Here is a 22,007-nt window from a genome sequence, read left to right on the forward strand (position 1 = left end):
ACCATAGACTTTCCTATATTACCTTCTCCTATTATAGAATTGCACCATTGGATAAGTGTTTCATCATTTTGTAATATTGTGCCACCTGCATACTTTAATTCCTCTCTACTAAGGGCTCTTTTCACGCATGCTCCAGCACCATCATGCTATCCCTTTCCAAGTCCCACCTCAATTAAATTCCAAAAATGTTTCACTCCACTTGTCACATGCATCATACTCAACTAATAGAACATCCTTGAGTTCTTGAATTGTGTGGTGCAATTGTCTAACCATATAATGTGTTGATTTTATATTTCATCTCTTTCCCCCAAATTGTCATAAAAAACTCTAAAACATCCCTGCACAAACTCTAATGAATGAGTTTGATCATCTCTAATATAGAAGTGATACACACTTCATATTTTATGTCATCCTCTGTGCTATCATGTGCATGAATAAATGATGCATACAAAAATTGACACTTTTATAGAGTTATAAAATATTGGTTAGATTTTATTTTGAGGTTTTAGTGTATAGTTTTCAGCAAATTCAACAACTGACACAATTGTACCCAAGGAAAAAGTGTCCTTACACAACTTGAATTGCTCATCTAACCATCTAGCTCTATGTGTATGACATATGTAGTCATAAACTATTTTCTCTTGAAATAATTTCATAAAATCAGCTACACTTACATAAATTTTCACTAATTCAAACCTCTTTAACTATTTTCCATCTTTAACACCATATATAACTAAATTGTACTTTCTAAGAGAAACTAGTGTATTGCCAATTTCATGTGTGCTATCTAGATGTAGGCATCTATGCAACTTTTGTAAACCACCCATTGAGCAATTAAAAAACCTTTCAAACACATGGTCTTATAATAAATGCACCCATCATCTTGTTTACATAGTATACTTGCAATAAATTCTCTTGGTGACTTAGGAGGTAATTGTAGACCACATTCCTATAATATTTTGTTAGTATGCAAAGTACAACATATATAATGATAAGCATCATAATTTATAGAAAACTCTACATGAACCCTACAACAACATGTAGTATGTGTATGATTTATCTTAATAGAGAATGGTTTTGTCATCTCAAAAACCTTTGGCTGATTTTAATTTGAGGAAATATTTGAAGAAACATTTCATAAAATTGTGTTTGAGTAATTTCCAAAAAAATTTTTTGCATGTGGCTCATGGTTTATTTTTTCAATTTGTCTTTTGACAACATCTTTTTGATTTGGTGAAACCTTTGTGTTGTCATGCCAAAAGTCTTCTATTAATGTTCTTAGTGCACCAACAATAACTTTATCCTTATGTAGGAGTCTACCTTTGAATGACCAAAAAGTAGTCTCATTAGAATTCACATTTTTCTCTCACCTCACTAAGGCTTTGAGTAACATTGTTCTACTTATCCTTAATGATTTACTTTTTTGCTTACCATATGAGTTTTTGCCATTTCCTTTCCCATTATGGTTGATGTCAAGACTTGTCAACTTGTATTAGCATCTTTAGTATGTGATTTTGAACCAATAGATTGGTATGCATCATAGATATTTCTAACAATGCTTCTTTCACTACAATTTTTAGATGTTCTTAAACCCTAAATTTCTCATTGTCTAGCTCTAAATTTTAGACTTTTAAGCATTTCAACAACAAGCTGGCATCTTCCACTTTGATTTAAATTTTTGAAATAGTTATTCCAATTCTTTTGAACAATTCTCCTATAATTTATTTATAACATTTTATCATGCATTGGCTTCAAAATATTTTCATCAATATCATTTAGAGACTTTTTTTTTCTATGAATTATTCTAGGAGATGTTGATGTAGATGCTTTCTCTATATTTTATTACTTCCATCATGTGCATTCATCACTTTAACTTGAAATGTCTCAATAGGGGCATTAGGTGATATAATTGTATTTATCATAATCATTTCAATTGGGGTATGTTGAATATTTTGTTTCCTTTGTGAAATCGTTGGTGCAGGGCATTACTAGATGAATCATTTGAGTTGTCTTCTTGAATGGTGATGTCAAATTTTTTAGAATCTACCAAGATAACCTCATCATCTTGTTTAGTTCCACTAAGAGACTAAATACCTACAACAATTTATGATATTCTACCAACATAACTTCTTGTAGACTCATCTTCCATCATATTAGCATCTTGAAATGTGCAAATCCAATTTTTCAATCTAATTCTTCTTGCATGATCATCATCTTCAAAAGTAACTTCTAATGCTTTCCAAATTTCATGATAAGTTTTAAATGTCTTTACTTGATTGTATTTATTCTCTAGAAGAGGTGATAGTAGTGCTTCTCTACCTCTCATGTTACACACGAATAGATCTCTTTCTTCCTCACTACATTCCTCTAGCTTTAGTTCTTCAACAATTTCCTTCTTAGCTTTCGTCAAAATCCAATATCTTGGATCCATGCATAGTAGATGAGTCTTAATATTTCCCTTCCAACTATCATAGTTATCCCCATTGAATGTTGGACTATCTTTCCTAAACATATTCAGCATCGATCTCCCAAAGTTGTTAAGCCTTATCTTCAAGGACTTGATGCTCTAATACCAATTATTATAATATATTCTCCACTAATATAAATAAGAGGGAAGGTGGAGGTGAATCTGTTATCCAACTATTATCACAATCATTAGATTTAAACAAACTTAACCATGTGAGTAATATAAACTGAAACCACAACAAGATACTCATGCACAATTAACACCAAATATGTGAACTAGGGAAACCCTTGATCAATGGGAAAGCCCTGGTGGGAATGGTAACAAAAAGATGATGTACTAATATATATATTCCTTGTTAGAGGATAGACCCTATTAGGAGTCTATTACAAAATTCAATACATATGACCTTGTTATGAGAATTTTAATCCTTGTTAGGAGATTCCAAACCTATTAGGAGTTGTGGATGACAGTTGGACCCACTACCCCAATAGCTTCAAGGTTAAGATCAATGAACCCACTATCCAAATGATCTCTTTATTATTCCTTATAGAATAATAGAACTAAAATGCACTTCTTCTTCTGTCTCTGTCATGTCAACTAGACTTCTGCTCCTTTGGATCTTGTAATCTAGATCTCATATTGCACATCAAATGATCCATTGCATCACTTACATGCATTTAGTAAGAAATTTGCTCCTTCTCACACTGCTCACTAATACTTTGAATTCCACTTGATCTTCTTCACCCAAGTTCCTTACAAATAAGGAAAAAGACTTTCCTTTATATCGTATTTTCATAATAATTCCTTTAGTTAGCATTGAGTCTTTCACAATTAATTAAAATAAGATAATTAATTAATTCACAATTGCAATAGCACTGTCAACTCACAGTCTATAAAAAAATTCACATGTGTGAGGCTACGTCTTGTACACATGCTGATGTCACCACACAAATATCCTCTATCACTATGTGACTATGTATCTCTTCATACATCTCAACTAAAAGATAGTGATAGATCATCAAAACATTGTTTTCCAGTACTCTATTTTTGTACTGCTTCTAGTAAATCAAATGTAACTTCCATACACCATTGACTTAGACTTAGTCCTCTTAGCCACATCATTAGAACAACCTCAAAAACATGTGCTTCACTATGCATTATCTAAACCTTCCTCAACTTCTATGCATCATAAGATATCTAGTTGTTATTCTTCCAGTCTTTATAGAATTATTACTATGTTGACATCAATGACAAATATAGTCATGAATGCAACATATTGATGTTCTCCAATGCTTAGGATACTCCCCCAATGTAGTATCATCAGAACTCGTGCTAAAAATCTCCCCCTTTATAAATGATGGCAACATAGATGAAATGTATCTAAGTTCCAAGAATACAAAACTATATGTTGCTGCTAATGCTGACAACTTCTCAAATCCTCTTCATCAAGCTGAAATCTTCTGGTTGTTAGAATTGGCATCATTTGTTCATAGTGAAGAACTTAAAACACTTTTTTGGATGCATATCTTTACCATAGAGATATTATTCTATGCATTTACATTTCCTTCTATGCACTAAAATATTCTTCTACGCACTTACATAAATCTTTATAAATCTCCTTAAAGAGATAACACTCCCCCATTTATATCTCAACAAGTGCCTCTTTCATATATTCTCTTCCCATTTCCTACAAGATATTTTTCATGTAAATATTCTCTCCTCCATTAACATCAATTTCAAATGTGTTGATACAAGTACAAAATGCCAATTGCTAAATAAAAATTGTTATAATATAGTTCTTCCAAATCTTCAATCAGCTCAAATGTCCAAAAACACCATTTAATATAAAGTACCAAATATCAAGAGTCCTTAATGACTCAGTACATACTAGATACTCCCTCATATAGGAAGTATCAACATTAAATCCAGTCTAACCATAGTGATTTGTACCACTGGACTGATGCAATCTTTGCATCATCTACACTAAATTAGGCAAGGGCATAACCCCTAGCATAACTCTTAGGTACTCAAAAGTATCCTTAGGAAAAGGCTTCATAAAGATATCTACAATCTGATCTTTAGTACTTATATACTCCAAGCTTATTTCCTTTTCATCTACCTTTTCTCTCAAAACATGATACTTGATGGATATATGCTTTATTTTAGAATGAAATATTGGATTCTTAGAGATACTTACTATACTTGTGTTATTATAGTAAATGATAATAGGTTTTGTAAACTCAATCCCAATATCCTTCAACATTTTCTTCATCCACATAACCTGAGCCTCAGTTGTACTCTAAGATATATAGTCTTGTTTCTTTCTAAACCAAGAAGCTGATCTTCCTCTAAGAAATAATGCTCCACCACTGCTTATCTTTCTATCATTCATACTACCTACCCAATCTGCATCAGTATATGTGCACAAAGTAAACTCATTTGATCTATCATACCAAATTCCATAATTAGATGTACCCTTCAAATATTTGAATATTCTATTTACTTCTATATAATGATATTGTTAAGGATTGGCTTGAAATCTTGCTACAATCCCAACTATATTTTCTATATCTCATTTGGTGTGAGTTTGATATTGCAATCCTCCAATCATAGATCTATACTTCTTCTACTTAACTATAGGTGTCTCATCTTTACTATATAACTTGTGACAAGTTATCATGGGTGTACCAATAGGTTTACAAATTTCTAAACCAAATATTTTCAACAACTCTTTCAAATACTTGGCTTGTGAAATAAATATCCCATCTCTGCTCTACATAATTTGTAATCCTAGGAAAAACTTAATTTCTCATATCATGCTCATTTCAAATTCATTTATCATCTCTTCAAAAACTTATCACTTTCTTTATAATATCCTCCAAACATTATGTCATCCACAAAATAAACCATCATCAATTTTTCATAAGTACAGGTTACTATTTGTTGTGCATTTAATAAATCCAAGTTTAGACTTTGTTCAACCTTTCATACTAGGTTCTAGGTGCTTTTTTCAGACCATACAATATTTTCTTCAATTTGCATACAAGATCTTTTTGCTCAGTCAGAGGGAATCCATCAGGTTTCTCAATGTACACTTCTTCTTCAAGTTATCCATTTAGGAAAGCTAACTTGACATCCATCTAATAAACCTTGAAATTATTTCTTGTTGCATAAGCCAATAACATCCTTACTACTTTCATTCTTTCCATAGGTGATATGTTTCATCATAATCTATGCCTTCTTGCTGTGAGTAACCTTTGTAAACAAGTTGGGCCTTGTTTCTCACAACTTCTCCTTTCTCATTCATCTTATTTCTAAATACCCACTTGGTACCTATCACATTCTTATCTTTAGCTCTAGGAATTGATTCCCTTGTCTCATTCTTCACAATTTGATCTAATTTTTATTTATTTCATTTCTTGTATCCAGTGATCATCCTTACATGCCTCATATGTGCTCTTATGTTTCACTTGAGAAATTGGGCATAATTCCTCATTCACTATGTTCCTTGTCATCACTCCTTTATCCTTTCTCTCAATTATTTTCTCTGAAGGGTGATTCTTTTTCATGATTCTATTGGAGGTAGGAGTTGACATCTTGACTCTTATCTCTTCTCTAGGTTCAGATCTTTGTTCTTTTCTATGCTCAACAAATACATCATTCTACAAGTTATTGTTAGTCTCAAAAAGAACTTCAACATTTTGTCTAACAATTCTACAATTATCCTCTTCTTCATCAGAATTATAATCTACCATCTTCTCTTTAGTACCAAACTTTTCATCAATCCTTACATTTGCACACTCAACTATTGTCTTAGTTCTATATTTAAAATATCTATATGATTTACTTTTCAATGAGTAACCAAGAAACATAGCTTCATCACTTCTAAGATCAAACTTACCAATATCATCATCTCTCTTTATGTAACACTTACTTCCAAATATTATAAAATACTTCAGTAATGATGAATGACCAAATCATAACTCATAGGGTGTCTTTCTCATACCTTTTCTAATCCATACTCTACTTAGAGTATATATTATAGTGTTAATTGCTTCTCTCCAAAATGTCTTTGAGGCATCATTCTTAGATAACATTGCTCTTTTTTCTTTTGCTACTAACTTATTCCTTCTTTCAACAATCCCATTCTGTTCAGGTGTTCTTGTTGAAGATAAATGTCTTTTGATTCCATTTTCTTTACAAAACATGTTGAACTCTCTAGAGGTGAACTCTCCTTCTCTATCTAATCTCAAACATTTAATCTTGACACTAGATTCATTTTCAACTCTATTCTTAAATATCTTAAATTTCTCAAAAGCTTTAAACTCTTCTTTTAAGAAACTCTACCCACATCATTCTAGTGAAATCATTAAAAAAAGTCACAAAGTACCTTTGACCATAGAATCCTCTGGTTCTTGCAAGACCACTTAGATCTGTGTGAAAAATCTCTAATTTCTCTATAGTAGAGAACTAATTTCTAGGAAAAGGCACTTTCCTCTGCTTAGCGAAAATACATTCCTTGAAGACAACATTAGTAGAATTAATAATCTTAGGTAGATCTCTCACTATAAATGTAGAGCTAACTTTCACAATACTATCAAAGTTGATATGATAGAGCCTCATATGCCATAACCAACTATTATAAACTTTTGCAACCAAGCATATTATTTTAGTAGGATTCAACTGAAATACATTACCTCTAGATCTAGTTCTAGTACTAATCAACTTACCATCTTTGTCTTTGATAATGCAAGTCTTCTCTATGAACTGCAACAAATATCCCTTGTCTACTAATTGTCCATCACTTAAAAAATTATGTTTCAAATCATCAACAAAGTAAACATCATTAGTGTTAGTTTTACCATCAAGAGTAATAGATCCAATTCATGTAATATGACAGGTTGCATTGTTATCAACTCTAACAATACCTCCATCATGATTTTTAATCTTAACAAACTTGTTTATATCACTAGTCATGTAATGTGAACATCCACTATCAATTATTCAATCTAATTTCTTCTCTAATTTCTCTATCAAGATCATCTTCCTTGATAGCCACAAATCCTTATTTATCATCACTTTCACTCTGATCTCTTTGATTCTTCATCCTCATTAGCATATTGATAATTTTTATCCTTATCTCTTCTAGGGTTAAATTTTCCTCCAAACTTTTTCTCTCTTTTAGGACATTCAAATGCATAATGAACATATTCATCACAAGTCTAACACTTAAAGATTTTCTTACCACCTTTTTCTCTTTTTACTAGAAGGGTTATTCCTTCTTCAATCTTCTTATCTTCTTTAGATCTACTACAAAAAAAAAAAAAAAAAATTCTCTTGCACTTGCACTTCTTGATAGATTAGGTCGAATGTTCAAAGCACTGAAAGCTATCTCAACTCTAGCTAGTTCGCCAAACTATCTTATTTCTACTTCTAAAAACTCTAACCTTCCAAGCAATGTTTCCTTTGTGAAATCTTTGGTGCAGGGCACTACTAGTTAAATCAAATGAGTTGTCTACTTGAATGGTGGTGTCAAACTTTTCAAGATCTTCCATATAACCTCATCATCTTGTTTAGTTCCACCAAGAGACCAAATACCTGCAATAATTTTTAATATTCTACCAACATAAATTCTTATATATTCATCTTCCATCATCTTAGCATCTTGAAATGTGTAAATCTAATTTTCCAATCTCATTCTTTTTGCATGATCATCACCTTCAAAAGTAACTTCTAATGCTTTCCAAATTTCATGAGAAGTTTGAACTATCTTTACCTGATTGTATTCATTCTTTGGAAGAGGTGACACTAGGGCTTCTTTGGCTCTCATGTTACACATGAATAGATCTCTTTCTCCCTCATTTCACTCCTCTAGCTTTGATTCTTCAACAATTGTCTTCTTAGATTTCATCAAAAGCCAATATCCTAGACCCATGCATAGCAGATGATTCTTAATATTTTCCTTCCAACTATAATAGTTGGCCCCATTGAATCTTGGATTATCTTTCCTGAACATATTTTCCATCGATCTCCCAAAGTCATTATGCCTTATCTTCAAGGACTTGATGCTCTGATACCAATTGTTAGAATATATCTAGTCCACTGATATAGCTAAGAAAGCGGGGGGGGGATTAGTTATCTAACTATTATCACAATCATTAACTTGAAACAAACTTAACCATGTGAGTAATATAAACTAAAATCACAACAAGATACTCATGCACAATTAACACCAGATATATTAACTAGGGAAACCCTGGGGAGAATGGTACCCACAAGATGATATACTAATATAAATATTCCTTCTTAGAGGATAGACCCTATTAGGAATCTATTACAATGTTCAGTATGTATGAGTCTCTATTAGGAGACTTTGAATCCCTGTTTGGAGATTCCAACCCTATTTAGGAGTTGTGGAAGATAGCTAGACCCATTGCCCAAATAGCTTCAAGGTTAAAATCAATGAACCCATTGTCCAAATGATCTCTATATTATTCCTTGTAGGATAATAGAACTAAAATGTACTTCCTCTATCCTTGTCCTGTCAACCAAAATTATACTCCTTTAGATCTTGTAATCCAGATCTCATACTATGCATCCAATGATCCCTTGGATCACTTACACACGTTTAGTAAGCATTCTACTCCTTGCACTATGCACTAATACTTCACATTCCACTTGATCTTCTTCTCCTAGATGTCTTACAAATAAGGAAAACAATTTTCATTTATACTGTATCTTCATAATAATTCCTTGAGTCATCCTTGAGGCTTTCCCAATTAATTAAATTAAGATAATTAATTAATTCAAAATTGCAATAGCACTATCAACTCACAATCTATAGAAAACTTCACATGTGTGATACCACATATTGCACACACACTGATGTCACCACATGACTATCATCTATCACTATGTGATTTTGCATCTCTTCATTACATCTCAGATGAAAGATAGAAATAGATCATCAAAATGCTATTTTCTAGTACTCTATTTCTATACTACTTCTAGTAAATCAAGTGTAACTTTCATACACCATTGACTCAGACTTAGTCCTCTTAACAATGTCATTAGGACAACCTTAGGAACATGTCCTTCACTATGCATCATAAGATATCCAACTACTAATCTTCTAGCCTTTACAAAATTACTACTATGTTGACATGAATGAAAAATATAGTCATGAATGCAACATATCAATGTTCTCCAATACTTAGGATACTCCCTCAGTTGTTTGATGAATAGCTTTTAATAAATTTTTTAGGTTATTAAGCTCTAACTACATTGTTTATATAGAAAAATAACCTGATTGGTTTTTATAATCTGATTAGGTTTTATAAAACCTTATTAGGTTATACAGAACTCGATCAAGTTCTATATTACTATTACATAAAGGTAGATTGAAGAAGGGAGGGAGTGATGGAGAGAATGAGAGAGAGGATGAGGCTAGGATAAAGAGATAGAAGGGGATAGAAGGAGAGGGAGGGAATAAGAGAGAGGGAGAGTGAATGGGGGTGAGAGAGAAGATGATAAGAGAAAGAGAGAGAGAAGAGATATGAGAGTGAGAGATTAGGGGATAAGAGGGGGATATGAGTGTGTGTGTGTGTGTGTGCGTGTGTGTGTGTGTGTGTGTGTGTGTGAGAGAGAGGGAGAGGTGAAGAGAATGAATGAGAGAGAAGAGGATAGGAGGAAGAGAGAGAGAGGATATGAGATAGGGAGAGAGATTAGGGGAGATGATAGAAATTGTGTGTGAGAGAGTGATATATATATATATATTGGTGATATGATAGAAAGAGTGAGAGATATGAAGAGAATGTGTGTATGTGTGTGTGAGAGAGAGAGAGAGAGAGATATTAGGGGATATGATTTAAAGAGTCAAAGAGAAGGGGATAGGAGAGAGAGAGAGAGGATGGGATGGAGAGAAGTATTAGAGGATATGATAGAAAGAGTGAGAGAGAGATGGGGATAGGAGAAAGAGAGAGGTGGATGTGTGTGTGTGTGTGTGTGTGTGTGTGTGTGTGTGTGAGAGAGAGAGAGAGAGAGAGAGAGAGAGAGAGAGAGAGAGAGAGAGAGATTTGGGGAAAGGCTACAAAGAGCGTGAGAGAGAGAAAGGGATGGGAGAAAGAGGGAGAGGGGATAGGAGAGAGAGAGAGGAGAGAGACAGAGAGAGAGAGAGGATGGAGAGAGATTAGTGGATATGATATATATATATATATATATAGATAGAGAGAGAGAGAGAGAGAGAGAGAGGGGGGGGGATATGAGAAAGAGAGTTAGGGTTAGGATAAAGAGCGAAGGGGATAGGATAAAGAGTGAAAATGAGAGAGAGAGGATGGGATGGAGACAAGGATTGGGCGACATGGTAGACACTTGTTTAGTATTTTTTCATCTTCTAAGATGAATTATCATCTTTGTCTTCATCAGGTACACTAATGGTGAAATGGGTATCTCTAAAATCATCACCATAATCTTACATGTCTTCTTAGCTTTCTAACCATATAATTTTTTCTTTTTTTGGACAACATTAACATTGTAAACTTTAATTAGTTTTACCAATGCCTTGGCATTCCTTATAGACATATGTCTACCATTTTTTTAATAACTTTTGATGTACTTAACCAAATTCAAAATAAATTGCATATTATTTTTTTATACTTGATCATATACATATTTTTAAAAGAAAGCTTCAATTTTCAATAATTTTGATGTAAGTTATGCTCAACACACGAAAAAGTACCAAAATTTCAAGATGTAGTCTATTCACTAATTCATTACAAAAAAAAATCATCATAAAATTAAAAAAAAAATACACAAGTTCTAGATATGACTCTGAACTATCATCCTACCAAAGGGATATGCAAAATGCTAAATATAACTATGTCTTTGTGTTCCACACAAAAATGGCTATGTTATGTTTTCTATAAGAATTAGGAACTATTTTTCATGTGTGCAAGGTTTGACCTACTTAACCTTATCCATTTGTAAAAACTCTAGTAGTTTAGAAAGTAGATTCATAGTACTACAATTTGTATGTTTTATGCATCTTGTCATTTTTAGTGGATGACTCTCAAATTTCTCATCCAAGTTCAAGTTTACCTGATTTTAGAAAAAAAGGTGTACACTTATACCCCCTTTTTGTACACCATCTTGGTGCACACACCCTTAGCTCATATAAAAATTGACACCTAAGGGAACCATGACTAGACCGAGCATTAGGGAAACTAAGCCAAGCATTAGCCAAACTACAAGCATTATCAAGCTCCTAGTACATGTCAAGCTCCTATTGCATGTTGAGCATAGTGAATATCGAGCAATAGAAGATGTCAAACTCCTAATACATGTTAAGCACTCAAAAGGTGCCAAGCTCCAATAATGATTGAGCCCCTACAATGACCGAGCTCCTTGGCCATAACTACACCCTTCAGCGATCGAGCAACATTGTTTGGTGACCAAGTCCATAACTCCTAGCCAAAATACATCCAACATGCAAGATTGATAAAAACCCAAGGATGCTCCTACATCACTTTGACATCATTAAGCTTTGCTTATACTTTCTCCTAAAATTAAAATATTTTTGCATTCTTGACACATTGACAGTCCTCCTTGGTTTTCCATCTTATAATAGACTTTTTCACTCCATCTATGATTTTTCTTCTCATTAATTTATCATATGCTTTTCTATGATATCAATTTTTAGCCGTAACTTATTTTCCCTTTTATTTATCTTGGTGCATATCCTAAACTTCTTTTGGATTGCAAAAACATTCAATGAATGGATACTTTGAAGCCCATTCTATTTGAAAATTGCTTACCGATAGATGCCAATTCCAACGGTTTTTTTTTCATTTAGCATTACTTTTTGCTTTGTAAATCCTTTTTCCCTTTCTTGCCAATGAACCATCACCATCTTTGGAATTTTCATCCAAGTTGATTATATGAATATTGTTATGGCTTCTTTAGGCATTCACCTCAAGATCTTGGCTACTCTATGTATTTACATGAAGATCTTCTTCAAGTTCATTATGGTAATAGAGATCAGGTTTTCTAACTTCTTGAATATGTGGGAGCGATACTAAGAGTGGATGAGAATCTTGTAAATATACTTGTTATGTTTTATCTTCCAAATTTTGGCCACTTAAATATGATGAAAAGGTTCTATGAGTGTGTTTGGGTGGTCTTTCTTGGTTTCTACCACATGTAGAACTATTAAACTTGTTCATGTTTAACATCTCCAAAGAAATATATGTTGCCAAAAAAATCAACATGTTGAAGAAGTGACAGACAACTATGGCATATATTTACCTACACTAAAATATATAGATGTCCTATAAGGTCTCCCTGTTTAGTGGGTGACTCAGTGGTCACTAGTCCCAGCTGATAACTAGCCATTAATAGTCTAACTTGTACCTACTAAATAATAACAAACTAAAATTACAAAGCCTAGACACATAGGGGTCTAAGTTACTCACCCTTACCTCAATTGTAATTGCCACTCACCCAGTTCAAGAAATTGAGACTTCACTATCGATTGAAAATCAATGAACCTACTATTCTATAAATATATTTATACCAAACCTTTTGGGAAATTTTCATGGGAATATTATAGAATATACAAAATATTTGGTGAAGCCTACATAATAATAAAAATTTCTTATATAATTTCCAAGGTGATTATGGTTTTTCCAATATGTGACCATGCATATTATAGTTGGAAAGATTGCATTAGTGTGGGACACATGTCTGCAAAATTGTGTGGTGAATGTTGTCCATCTCCCAAAGAAACCTTTCAAAACCATGGGTAAATTAAGGTCATCAAAAAAATTCCCTTGGAAATCATAGGTGAATGTAGTTAATATGTCATGTGCAAATAATAATTTTGATTGGTTATATTGCATGAAAAGGAGAGTCAATGGCATAAATCCTGCAATGATGGGCCTAGGGTTTTGACCTTTTTTGTAAATTTTGGGTGACATGCCCTGCTACATATGTGGGAAAAATTGTAAAATAGATGTATATCAATGTGTGAAATTTTTTAATTGGTGAATATTCACCACTAAAGTAAACCTTGGTGTGTGTTAGCCACTCTTTTCTTGTGTGTATACCTTATGTCTATGACTAGCTTGTTATCTCTATGAGCACAATGGGTTGAGCCTACAAGTTCCATAGTTTTAGGAGATGTTTCTAACTATAACAATACTAGGGACTAATGAGCAATTAGTAAATTCCTCCATCAACAAGATATGGAGCTTTTGTGCTCACTCTTTTTGTTGCATACATATTTGATGTATACATGTATATGATGTTGTAGGTATTAATATTGATATAGCCTTCTATGGTTATTCTTTACTTGTACGTCACTATTTTTTAATCAAGTGGATGATTCTTCTATATTTATATATACCTAAAGTTCCTTGGTGTAGATCTATATTTTATTTAATTCCATACATGGGTGTTCATATCCCTACTATTTTATTGTTCAAAAAATCTTATCCTTTGCATGTTTTACCAACAATGACTGCCAATTTAAGCCTATACTTAACTCAAGTGGATGGTAACAAATTTTTTAAATTTTCTAATAGTCTTTAGGTCCATCATATCATAGAATTCATTAATACTTTTTCAATACATTTTGAATAGCATCAATTAGATAGTCGATTCAAAGCTTATGGCTTTTAGAATAGAGTCCATATGAAGTGGATTGTAATGTCATATGACCTAGAATACATTTTCATATAAGACCAATGTGTGGATAATATGGGAAGTACATTATCACCACATACCTATTTCTAGCTCATATGGAAAGTATTTGGTATTTTGAGACTAATTCAAGTGTATTGTACAATACTCTACTAGCATTTTATTTCCTATTTTCTCATATTAGAAATAGTACACTTTTATCCATCCTCCAAAAAATGTAAAATGGTTTTGATAACCTATTTCATGTAGAAACCATCTCATCCATAATAGGTTAGATTTGTGCTCATTTGTGAATGCTTAACCCCATTTATATGTAAATTTAGTGTTTTGAAATTCCATATCATGTTAAATGAAACTGTGTGGTTTAAAAGAACGTCTTTTTTGTGATAGATATAGTAATATCTACCTCTTACATTATGTGAGTGGTGTCCCACTCTCATTTTATTAATCTCAAAATGTGTGTTGTCCATTCTAAGTGTGTCGTTTATAACTTGGGAATCTTTGGAAGTATTAGAAAGACTTCTTGTTGTATGTAAGAACATGTGATTATTGCATGTTCCTTGAGTTTGTATCTTGTTTAGATATTTAATTTTCACACTTAGTGACTTGATCATCATGTGCATTAACTTATTATTAAGAAAAAAGTTATTATGTGCATATTTTATCCCTTTTGTCCAAGGCTTCCCAAATAGGGCATTACAAGAAAAGAAAAGGTAGAGTGACTCCATAAGTAAGTTTTTCACAAATATTTTCTAGAAGATATGAAAATTAAAGTAAGAACATAGATGAGGATTTAGCCATCCCTAGAAAAAATTAATATGATATAACCGTTATAAACATAGCCCCTAAATAGATCCCTAGTTGTAGATATTGAAGATTGGAGAGTTTTCATAAAGAAAGAAGATTTCATATAAGAATGAAGATGGATTTTTTGGTGAAGTTATAAAAACTTGGACATAAAGAAGGGTCATCTAGGATAAGAAATTTCCTTGAATAGGAAATATTGGTTTCTAAGGAAGGTGGAGATATGAAAATGTAAAGTATGTATAATTGAAGAGAATAGAGCACAATCCATAATCAACAATCAACAATTAGAGACCAAATGAAGTTGATAGGGGTAGATATGAAAGAGGATGTAGGCATCAACCTCTTTAAAGAAGCTCTATAACACGTTCATCATGAAGTACCTAATAAGAAGCATTTCCATTGTGATCATAACATTTGATTTAAAATCATTATAGTTCCCCCTAAATCGCAGACTTGGATTATTGGTTCTAGATTTTCTATAATTTAAATCTTATAATATAAATATAATTTGTTATCACACTAGTCTTTGATGATAAATAAAATAGAATTAATATTAATATCATTTTTCAATAAAATGAGTAATATTGATCTTTATTTTTTCTATAATTTCATTTTAAATCAAATTTGTAAAAACACTTTTGTGTACTAAAAGTTGACAAAGACTGTCAAAAAAAGAGCCACATAGTACCTTGTGGAACCACAACTTATTTCATGACCCTTTATGATTTGAAATCTTGATTTTTATTCTAAGTGTAGCTCCTCAAAAAATTATTTTAATTCTACCATTCCTCCATAATAAAAAAATTTACATTAAACCATTAGAATTGTTTTTTGTTTTAACAACAAATATACTTCAATAATGAGATAGACATCATTATATAAACAATTAAATAATGCAATACTATAAAATTATAATCAAATTTATTGTATTTATTTTTGTTATACGTTGGCCTATTTTTAATATTTTTATAATAAATATATACACATTGAAAATTTGATAAAGCATTTGTGCATGCCGTTACCTTCGAAAAGATTTTATTGCTATTTGTATTCTGGTCTCTTCCTCTTTTTGTGAAGTTCTTTCGCTACAGTTTCCTTCCGAGTAAAGAGTATTGCCGAGGTAATAGAAAATTGCCCTATAAAAACTGTAGACTTATACCACCTACGAAGGAAGTTATATCTTGCTGAGAATCAATTGATGTTTGTGAGTACAACGATTGATTCCAAAACAGAAAGTTCTTGGGTTTCTAAATTCGAAAATTAATAAAGAAGGGCGTAAATGAGCAAAAAGGTTGTCTAGGGGTGCTCTAAACAGAATGATTCCAAGAAACAGCTGTACAAAAAGACTTTTCGAATCCAGCAATAGTTCTTGGCTATAAATCTAGGCTTGTAATCTAGGCTTGTAATCTTCTTGTTACTTTGAACGCTCTGTCTTTGGAGTTACAGTTGCGTTGTTTCAGGGTCTTGTTTAAGGGTGTAAAAAATCCTTTGTTTTTTTAGGGTTTTGATTACATTGCAAATTTTCCTTGAAAAACTCCATTGGAGTTTTGGATTGAAGTTTTAAAATAGGAAGGAATAATCATGGAGTTGTGGAGGGATGTTTTTGGGCATGGGGAGGTTGATATATGTACTGTAATTGAAAATGCCATTTCAGTTGCAGCTTCTCATTGCCCTCAAGAATTAATGACTAGGAGGGAGAGAATTGCTCAGAGATTGTACTCACCTAGGTTTGCTAGGTGTGGAGAATGCAATGCATTGACATTGGCATTGGCAGGTGATAATATAAAAGGAAAATGAGGAGTGTTTGTTCCAAGATGTGAAGGGCACCAAGAAAAATAAGAGATTCCTAAGGAGAGAAAAAATCTCAAGGAGAGAAAGAAGGCTAGTAATTACACTTTTGATGAGGCTGAAACCCTTATAGAGGAAATAGAGGAGGAGATAGCTATTGTCAGAGAAGTTGAGAGGATCAAAGAAATCTTGTTACACCCTGAGGAGTCGCCAAATCAAGTGCATGAGTGTCTGAGGAGATTGGAGTTGATGCAACTCTCTGTAGAGACTCTTGAGGTGACTAAAATTGGGAGCGTGGTGAGTAGATTAAGAAGACATCATTTGCAACAAGTCCGTTCCATAGCTGAGAAGCTTGTCTCCTATTGGAAAGAGCTTGTTGACATATGGATAGAGACTTTTCCTCCAGTAGACTCATCTATTGAGTATGTTTGTCCAAAAGATGTCAAAGATGACCATAATGGTTTACTTTCTCCGCCATTTGATCAGGGTGCCCTCTTACTAACTAGGACTCCATCAATAGACATGCATGAGATCTTTGTTGGAATGGATGATGATGGAAATGTTCAAGATATTGATGCAAATGTGAATGAACAAGTGTTCATTAAATCACATTTACAGAAGCAGAAGAACAACAATAGCAATAGAACTTCAAAGAATACACCAACTCATGCATTTGGATCTTTTGTGCGAGTTATGAGGCCATCTGCAAGACACAAACCAAACGAACATAGAGATCTAGCGCCAGCCAAAAATATTACTTGTGTCCAATCCCAAAATGATTATGTGAAGTCTGAAAGGGGTAAGAGAAAGTTTCATGAAGAATACCAACAAGTAGAGAAAGCAAAGAAGCAAAGGACTACTAAACTAATGAAGGTGGAAGACATTCCTGAAAGTGGACACAAACTCATAAAGCCGCTCAAAACCAAACGAGGATCACATAATCCACAATGATTTGAAAATTGTAAATAGAAATACTAAAGGGCTCAGTGTGCATGTAATCTCTTGAGCAAAAACTATTATATACTTATCTGTGTTTGATTTTTGGTTTATTTATATTCGTCAGAATTTGTTTTAGTATGAGAAAACTGAGTGAATAACATATGAAACTAATTATTTTTATTTAACAAATATTAGAAACTAGATTGTTAACATCCGATGTTTGATTAATTAATTTTATTTTGACATTTGATTTAATGTTAACTTATGACACCTAATCTAACAAACAAATGAATGAATCAAATAAACAATATAAAATATAAAATTGTAACATAAAAATAACTATATCTATCTATCTAGAACATATAATAAAAAAAAAAAGATTTCAACAATTAATATATCTTATTATAAATTATACTTTCACCAGTCAATATAATTAATATACTTGTTATGCTAAAATAATTATAAGAAAATTTGACTTCAATTATATGCTCACGATTTTGGTATTGGTTTAAAAATTAGTCTGCAACAGCTCTTTAGTAACTACACATTTAGTCACTGATTATTGACCAATCAACGTTTTAATTAAGAACAGTTGTTCCTTATATTTGTGTCTGAAATTGTTTACACAGTTGGCTTGAGTTACCGGACTATTATTCAGCTATAGAAAATGTTCCTTCTACAGCATTAATGCAGGTTTAAGCCTTGTTTAAAGGGATGTAGAAATCATGGAAATGTAACCGAAATAAGCTGCAATCCTAAAAGGATGTTGGAATGCACAAATGGTAAAGTCAATGGCAATACATTATGTAAACTCTATAAAAAAATGGTAATGTTCAAACCTGGTGAAAATTTACATACCAATCCTATCTCACAAACAAAACATACCATTTTGCGGTGTGTAGATTTGTGCATGGAAATTCATTTAGTTTTTGTTTTCTGAAATAATAACAAATTAGCACTTAATGGAAATATTAAAAACATATTCTATAATATATTAAAAGATTTAATTCAAGAATATTAGAATTAAATTTAATAATAAAAACTATTTATAATATGCTATAATAAATATAAAAGAACAATAAAATCCATCTTAAATACATTTTTTAATAAATTATTTGCATATATATATATATATATAATCTATTTTATAAAATATGGTTGGTATTTGTGTAAATTTAAAATTGGAAACAAGTAGAATTAAGATAAAAAAATTAATAGAGTTTGGTTGTTAGATAAGAAAAATTAAGATCTTATATTCAAATAAAAATGATCCAAAAAATTTTTTTAGTAATGATATGAAAAGATTTCTCATTTTCTCATAATTTTTAGCAGCTACAAATTATTGTTTAATGTTTTATTCTAGAACTATAATCAGATATAATTCAATTATAATTGTTCCTATAATTAACACCAATGAAATCATAAAACTTACAAGCCAAAGTTATAAAATAATTAGTTTTTGTCATATTTTAGCCATCAACCAATTTTTGTTGTTGCCATTTCTTAATGTTGCTCTCCTCCACTAAATTGTAAGAACAAAGCTTTTGGTTGTTGATCTCAGTAGAGCTATGTTGAAGGGAAACAAGCAAATGTTGTGACTAGTTGTATTCAAGCAAGAGTTAGAAATTTATTTGGATACCCAAGTTAGAGATTTTTTTTTATAATAAGTATATTATATATTTGTTTATACACCAATTATTGTAAAGGGTTACACATCATGTGGCATAAAAGAATATAAATGAACTGAGTCAGTGACAATAAAGATCTTTTCCTTGACACAAAATAAAACAATAGATCATTAGACAACTGAATGTTACCTTTCAACTCTATCTTTTGACGACAGGGAAGTAAATTTTGGTATGAACAAATGGGTTCTTCAAATATCATTTTTCTATGCTTTGAGTTCAAGTTAGTAGGGGATCATGGTCTATTGTTGTTATTTGATTTGATTTATTTTGAAATTTTTAATTAGTGAATTAGTGTTACCAAATTAATCAAATATATATTATAAATTTCACACAAGACTTCCATCTAGCTACCCTTGGAAAGAGTAGGGGAGGCAACTTTGGACAGATAGGAAGATTCATCTATAGTTCACAGTTTAACTTTGCATGAAGTAGTTAAGTACATCCATGGGTGCCTTTTGACACTGTCTCTACTTGAAAAATTTTAGCACCTACTGTTGACATTGGAGTTTCCTCACTTGCCAATTTCCCTTGCCTAAAGCATCTACATAAGCTAGTTTTGAGTGATAATTGCATAGCTAGGGTTATACAATATATAAATTTATCCACTCCATCAAGTACTACCTAATTTGGTTAGATCTGCATCTATAACTTTCTTCATACAGAATATATGAATATCAAAAACATTAGAAGATGGGTTCTAACATCCCTCCCCACTAGGAAGAGACATCAACCCATTGTCTAATTAATCAAAAAAGAATTATTACACAATACATAAAATATCTAAAAAGATGTAATCGCATATAATGTTCATACAAAAGGACATAAGATAATAGTTTATGCAAATCCCTTGCATCACCCTCCAAGTGGTAATGCCAAAAATAGGTCCCAATCAACCTAACTGGAACACATCTCTATCAAATACTCAATCGATGTAGTGGTCATCAAGACATGTTCTCACTCTCTTGGGACAACCTTGAATCATGAACTTTCAAGGTGAATATGAACAATCTAGTTGTCCTTGCATCTATTATCAATAATTGCATTAATGTGATATGGTATCGTAGGGGATTTCCCCTCTCTACGATGCATTAGCCAGGGATAATTTCTAGCCTAAATGTGGCTCATGTTCCTTGTCTACCCCCTAATTTGAGGTTGTAGCCTCTATTCTCATTTCAATAATCCCAAGTGGAATTCCTTCTCAATGATTCATTCCTTTCATGTTTTGAGTCTATTGATGTCCACTATTCTCTAGTTTATCATCTTTCTCTAGTTTATCATCTTGAAATTTCCTTTTATAATTTTGATTATTATATGATTTTGTTGGGGTTGCATACCTCAACCTTTGTTCTTGTTTAAGATTCTTTCAAAGTACATAATCCATGATCACAGGCTCATACATTTACACTTCATTTAGATCTCCTTCCATAAGCCCATAACAAATTTATAGGTCTAAATGATTCATCATTATGATACAATGGAGGATACTTAACTAGATGGTAGAACCATTCATGATACTGTGTCATTGTCATGACCCCCTATAGTAGCTTGTAGAATTCTACTAACTTCTTATCATAGAACAATTGAGGTAACCACCTCTTGTGAAATCCTTTTTTTAAATTCCTTTGAGGATATCTCACCATACTTGATCTTCTTATTTGCCACCACATTTTCCTACCTCATAGATGTTTCAATCACTAGCTAAAATTCATCCCATACTACCTTGGATTTCCAAGAGAATTTTTTACCAAGGAAATATTTTTCCATACTCACAATCCATGCCTCGACTTCTTTCCCAAAAGCTCTACCATTAAAGGTAGGAGGGGTGACCTTCGTGAGGTCTTTGCTCAAGTTAGCTACAATCTAAATCATGTCATCTACATTCTCAACAATTTGATGGTTAACTTCTTCCTTCTATTTTTATTCTCTCCTCCTATCTTCCTCTAACTTCATGCCTCAACTAATTGATTTTCCCCATTTTTCTTCTTTTGTTCCTCCTCCTACTGACATAGGGTCTCTAAACATTGATTCTCATTATGCTTCCTTTCTTCCTCTTCATCATGTTTACCTCTCACTTCATTATTTAAGGTATCCACCCTATGACCTTTTTATTCCAAAAAGGCCCCCTACTTAGTCAAAGGTGCTAGAATCATTTTTAGCCTCTTTCCATCATTCTATAGACCATTTCTTGATCCATCCTAGTTACTACCTCTAATGTTAATAGTGACAACTCAAACACCTACACCTATACACATGTGGGCACATTAGCATGGTATCTCAAGGCCCTAGGGTTTGAATGCCACTCTCATACCATAAGTAAGAGCCTTTTCCTACTCTAAATATCGCATCATGAAATGTGTGAGAAATGTAAAATTTTAAATATGAAACCATAGTTGACTATTCAACTATTCAAGTAATTAAACCATTATCAATATTGACAAGTAGTTATCTATGACATAACAATAAAGTCCATATGTTTGATTGTACAATACACAAATAGATGCATTAGCACATAATTGCATCCCATCAAACATGATTAATTACATCAATGGCATCATATAAGATGATAATTTTATCAATTACAACATAGGAAGAGTTTTAAAACAAGTTGTCTCGGACATATT

At 32.2% G+C, this 22,007-nt stretch overlaps 1 pseudogene; it reads left to right on the plus strand.

Annotated features, from left to right (window-relative positions):
• Nucleotides 1-16,552: 16,552 nt before the first annotated feature.
• LOC149536113 (putative mediator of RNA polymerase II transcription subunit 26b) lies at nucleotides 16,553-17,710 on the plus strand (annotated as a pseudogene).
• Nucleotides 17,711-22,007: the final 4,297 nt, after the last annotated feature.

Source organism: Cupressus sempervirens, chromosome 10, assembly GCF_028749045.1.
Source record: "Cupressus sempervirens isolate cs-2001-9-10 chromosome 10, ASM2874904v1, whole genome shotgun sequence".
Classification (NCBI taxonomy): domain Eukaryota; kingdom Viridiplantae; phylum Streptophyta; class Pinopsida; order Cupressales; family Cupressaceae; genus Cupressus; species Cupressus sempervirens.